Source organism: Vitis riparia, chromosome 19, assembly GCF_004353265.1.
Source record: "Vitis riparia cultivar Riparia Gloire de Montpellier isolate 1030 chromosome 19, EGFV_Vit.rip_1.0, whole genome shotgun sequence".
NCBI lineage: Eukaryota > Viridiplantae > Streptophyta > Magnoliopsida > Vitales > Vitaceae > Vitis > Vitis riparia.
This window is the reverse complement of record NC_048449.1, coordinates 19,856,801-19,862,800: the sequence shown is the minus strand read 5'-3', so window position 1 is coordinate 19,862,800 and position 6,000 is coordinate 19,856,801. Positions and strand designations below refer to the sequence as shown.

At 30.8% G+C, this 6,000-nt stretch overlaps 1 non-coding gene across 1 annotated transcript; it reads left to right on the top strand.

Moving 5' to 3' along the window:
* The first annotated feature begins 4,286 nt into the window (after positions 1-4,286).
* Positions 4,287-4,405, top strand: LOC117909700. The gene has a single exon (XR_004650430.1). It is a non-coding gene; the product is annotated as a U5 spliceosomal RNA (small nuclear RNA).
* The last annotated feature ends 1,595 nt before the right edge of the window (positions 4,406-6,000 follow it).

Genomic DNA, 6,000 nt, shown 5'->3' with positions numbered 1-6,000 from the left:
CTCTTCAAGAGGTGGTTTACATGGTCTAACTTTAAGGATGTTGATTCCTTAAAACCATACCACATATGCAAACTCATATGGATTGAAAAAGACCCCTGAAGCATGGTTTGATAAATTAAGAACTGCTTTAATATAATGTGGTTTTCAAAACTCAAGGTTTGACACATCTCTCTTCATTTTCAATTCAAATGGCAAGATCATTTACCTTTTGGTCTATGTTGATAACATCCTACTAATAAGGAATAATGAGTTGTGTTGAACAAACTTTTAGATCCGTAGCGTGACTTTAGAGGTACCATATGAAAAATCACACCGAAATCAAATTAAACCACTTTTCAATTTGATTTTTAACGGATTGTTCTCAGCCTTTTTAAGTCCTTTTCCATGGTTAATTAGGATTTGAGATTATAGTATTTTTTTAGTTCAATAATAGTTGTCATGTTTATTGGTAACTCCCCACACAACACTAGAAAACATCTTTCTCTGAACCAATAGGGATTATAGCATGGTGAAAAAATTGAGACAACTAAGGACAATTTCTACTAAACCAATACATATGCAAATGACCTTGCGACAAATTTATACATGCAGAAACAAAGAAGAACCTCAAACATAATACTTGCAAAATGGATTTCAAACATACCTATGTCAATTGGCTCATTCAAGGAAAAGGAGACCTTTGACATATATCTTCAAACATTAAATTTGCAGAACATGAGAATCTATAGTTTTCTATGTGAAGCAAAGCTTTGATACGATTCCAATGCATAAGAGAAGGGACTTGGACCCATTATTTATGGATTAACTTTACCGAACTTGTAATCCATCAAAGTCTCTTATTTCTTAGGCCTCATATTCCATATCAAAACCAAGCAAGTAGCTATTGTCTGCTAGGACATACTATGAATCCCATATTTACTATACAAAGGCTATATACAATGATAAGGAAGAAAAAGAACAACTAAATCTAACTTTCAAAAAATCCTTTGTTTAGTAAAACGGTAGCTGGAAAGACTTTAGAATATTGTACACCCTTTGTTATTCAAACTCTTGACTTCAACTAGTTTGAACATTATTTGCAATAACAACTTGACATTCTAACATTTTAATATAATCAAAAACCTTACTTCAAAAACTTAATGTATCTACATCCAATAACATATTCCATGGAATTCTTACATGGACGATAGCATAGCAACCAAAAAACATGTGTAGGTAACAATTTTCCAATAGGTTCCATAAGAACAAGTCCAATCTTGAAAATGATGGAATGGTAAAATATCCCACACTAATTTCCTATTCCATTCCATTGTGAGTAAAACATAATTTAGTCTTGTTATGACAACCACTACAAACCCAAATGTTCTTTTAGATGTTTATGGAAGCACACAGACATGTATTTAGTTCAAAGACAATAGCCAAGTTCTCAGATGGAATTAAACATTTTTTTTCATCGTAGGCATCTTTTACATTGAGTTTTCAATTGGTGTCATGTACTTAGTGTTGATATAGCAAATAGTACTCAGTACTCACCTACTCTTGATCTAGTTTAAAAAGTGAGACACCAAAAACACTAATCTCCTAACTCAATATTCATATTTTTAAACAAAATATCAAGTCACAATGAGACAACTAGCTCAATAAAGAAGGTTAGACATGGTCCCATGATGGCTGTCTTAGCAATGTCAACCAATCTCATCCAACATCTCCTCAAAAACAGTAATTAATCATTAAAAATCTACATTGGGCGTACCATCAATCACTAATTGCCATGAAATTAATAAACCAGTCACCCATTGACCTAGTCAAAGTCCCCACAATCCAAAGTGAAAAAAATAAGTACATTCACAAATGACTCCATCACTCAAACCTAATTCTCATTGCATATCCACAAACCAGTTTGCAATTCTAATGCACTCCATGTCTACATAGGCAGAATTGTAACAATCATTATAAAATCAGGCCTCTAAAGTTTCTTACACATCTATAAAATCAACTCCGATACTCATGTCAAGAACACCAAACATAATCAAACCAAATCTCTGTCAAGCATTTCAGCAAACATCTTACATGCATTACCATTCGTCAACCAAGTGTTAATTGAGTCATCATAAACGCATTGCCCACACATCACATACCCATTAGAGATCAATTGGCCATGAATCTCATTTCTCATTCTAAATCCCAAAGCCATGTTCCTAATGATGAAAGGAATGATATGGTGCAGTTTTTCACGAATGTAAAAAGACGAACATGTATAAGATTATGAAGAAAAGAAATGGATGCTCTAGTTTAGTGGAAGACGAGAATGGTAGAACGAGATGTGTGAAGTGCACTAAAAGGGAAATAGCTCTCAGACTCGAAAATAGTTTCAAAAAAGAAATGGAGAATTCCCACATTGGGTGGGAAAGAGAATCACTTGGACATAAATTAGTATATAACTAATTGCAAACCTTGCAATTCATGAAGTCATGCAGTGAACACAAAGCAAACTATTCTTTCTCATTTTACTAAAGAAAATTGTGTGCTCGCCGCATATTGCAGCATACACCTATTTTTGAAGGGACACTCCCAATTGGAACACTCCCTAACAATACAAGTTCCTAAGCTTTGATTATGATGCACTTAAAATGTGCCACTGTTTAATCAGAGATGTTTTGATTGGAGTTTTCCAAGCTAAAGCATTTAAATAGTTATTTCTGCTAAGGTAACAACTAATTTAACTAAAATCAACAAAATTTTATATGTGATTTGATCTTTCTTTTATGCCTAAATGGGCCTCAATAGATAAAAGAAGATAAGAGAAAACCTAATTTAAGCTTTTAAATGTGTTTAGGTCATAATTGATTTCATAAAAGTGCCAACTATATCAAAAACTAAATGTGAAAGTCCCAAAATAGCATCTTTGATTTTTTTTTTTTCAAACTATTGTGAACAAGACCATCCTATTTTGTAGCCAAACTTCTGAAATTTATTAAAATTTAATAACATGATTAATCTATAACTTGTCTAGGTTAGATTTCTACTAAGCTTTTAAATTGTGTGTAAATTAAAGAAATGAGAGTGGGTTAAAGAAATTGTAAAGGGCTAATAGTATATACTACACTGATTGAAGAACACTCTCACTATTGAGGAACCATCATCAAATAAACACAAAATTGAAAAAGGGTTCACAGTGATACATGAAAAAGAATAAGAAAACAAGAAACTCATCGTAGGTCCTGTCAAATGCGAAATCATACACATTAGTGCACTCACCATGAGAAACCTATCTTGATAGCCAATACTAGTCATCCCTCCAATTAGGAGGTGGTGCACTACAATCTCTAATGGGTTGCCTAGGCCCATGAACCGGTTGTGAACAAGTCATTTATTTACAAGGAACTCATAACTTAGATCTTCTATACAATTCCTAATGCACCTAGGTCACGTACAATGTAATAGATGTAAACAATAATGCTCATAAGTATAATACATGAAATAAGGATAGATAAAAGTGAAACTGAAACATCATTAAATAAATAATGAATTCCAAATTTATAACATCATGTCATGCTTTTAAGGGTTCTATCCTAACAGCTTCCACAATGACACTCATGGCTTCCGCCCCATTTTCCACCAACTTTTGATTTCTACCTCAAAAGACTTATTTGGAATTTAGCCATCAATTATGGAATTCCAAGATACCACACTTTGACGGGGTGTCCAACTGATAATGAATTGACCTCTCCTTAGAGTCCTATATTTTGGGTACCTTTTCTTCCAACATAACCATGAATATGATTTGTAAATCTAAAATATCATATCTACATAAACAAGAGAAATGAAGACAATTGGAGTCAAACTAGGCCTCTGTCTTCCTCCAATTATCCCAATACCCGATGATTCATATCCTTCTTGGACATTTCATCCAAAATATTAGTATCAACATTAGCCTATAGGCCACTTCCCATATACATAAACTACACTTCAAGCAAGATGAATCTTCTTTGGGAGTGAAAAAAATCTCATAGACAAGTTATTGGCATTACCATGAAACATTATGTGATAATGAAACTTGCACTATATTAGTAGTATTACATAAAAAAAAAAGAAAAAGAAAAAGAAAAAAACTAATCCGCTTGCTTCACCTTAGCAAGAGTGTGAAATTGGGTTGGCAATGAAGAATGTGAACTCATGGCTAAAAGGGTCACATATAAGAAGATGTCCCACAATGAAAAAAAGAGGAAAATAGTAGCACCTACAATATCTCAATACATGAAATCTATTGACAACCGAATGCAAGGAGTCGTGTGTTGAGCATAGAGCGAACTATTCTTTCTCTTTTTACTAAAGAATAATATGTGCTCACCTCTTATGGTGGCATACAACTATTTTTGGAGGGATCGCTCCTCATTGGAATGACTCTTAACATTATAGTTTATAAATTCTTGTTTGACTTTATAAGAGGAAATTTCTTACCTATCACTTGAGTTACTTAAAAAAATAAAATGAAATGATACAATGAGTCTTCATAATAAGAAGAAAGACATGTAGAGGTTTTGTAACTTCGTTAATTCCCATTCTAACATAGCATTTTTTTTGTTTCCATGTTAGCATTTCTTCTTTAAAACATCCATTTTGAACCTTCTCACAATCCTAGAATTCCAAAATATTGCATTTACCCCAATCCTATATTTTGGGGAACATAACCATCAACAATTTGTTGATAAGTTAGATTAGATAGATACATGCTAACAATTCTTTTCCAATATTTTAATCCATGATTATGTACTTTCATAGAATTTTTTGACTTGAAAAGTTCATTGACATTGAGTGACAAACTAGTCACTAGGTCACCATAGAATGAGACATTTTGGTGAGTTTATTGGCAATGTAAGATATAATTGGGTAATTAAAAGTTTTGAAGAGTGCCTAAGTGCTCTTTTGAGTCTTTTTGGTAAATTTGAAAAATCATAAGACTCCATTTCTGCTCATATTATGTGTAATGTATAGTATTTATCATAGATACCTTTTTGCTTATTTCTAACAAAAAAATAAAAACTAAATTGAGATGAGGTGAATTTTATAATTAATTTAAAAATAAATATACATTTAATTCTTTGAAAATCTTTTAAGATATTAAAGATGCCCTACTTTTACTTAAAATTTAATAGGAAATAAATCATGTGTAATTTTAATAGCTATTAGAGATTAAACATAGATGCAACAATGATAGAGGCATCAAATTTGGAGAATAAATACCTCTTTTTCTTTATTCTAAATGGTGGTCCAACAACCCTTTCAACTTTAGTGACAATAACATATCTTATATGTCGAAAGCGATTTATGAAATGGGACATCATTTTTTTTTTTAATATTGTAAAATAGTGTTCACAATAGTTGAGTATATATCAATATAGTAGTATGAAAAAAAAAGAGCATATTTGATTTGGAGAGGAGGAAAGGAAGGAAAAAAAAAAAAGTGACTTTGGTGAAAGGAGACAACATCAATGATCCACGTAGATGGAGTCCAACTTCCTTTCCACTTTTTCTTTTTGACCTTTCCTTTTTCATAAAAAAATAAAATATTAACAAAATAAAATTATTTGCATTTATTTTTAAAACAATTTTTTTGTACAAAATAAAATATTTTGTAAAAAAATAAAATCAAATACCTTTAAAATTGCTTTTAAAATAATATTTTTTAATATTTTAATTATTTAAAAATAAATTTTAAAATCATTATTTTTTTTTATTTTTATCACCACCACCATCATCAAATGATATATGAAGAACTAATATCAAATGACAAGTCAAACATATAATAAAATTAAATAAATTTTTTTATTTTTATTTTTTATTTTTTTATTTTAATCATCTACCATGAATAAAAAACAATTTAATTAATGGATGGTCAACTCCATTTTTTATTTATTTATTGAATTAATCCAACCAATCACCTATTTTCAAAATCTCATTAGGTATATCATGAAATATGGATATTTTTATTAATAGAAG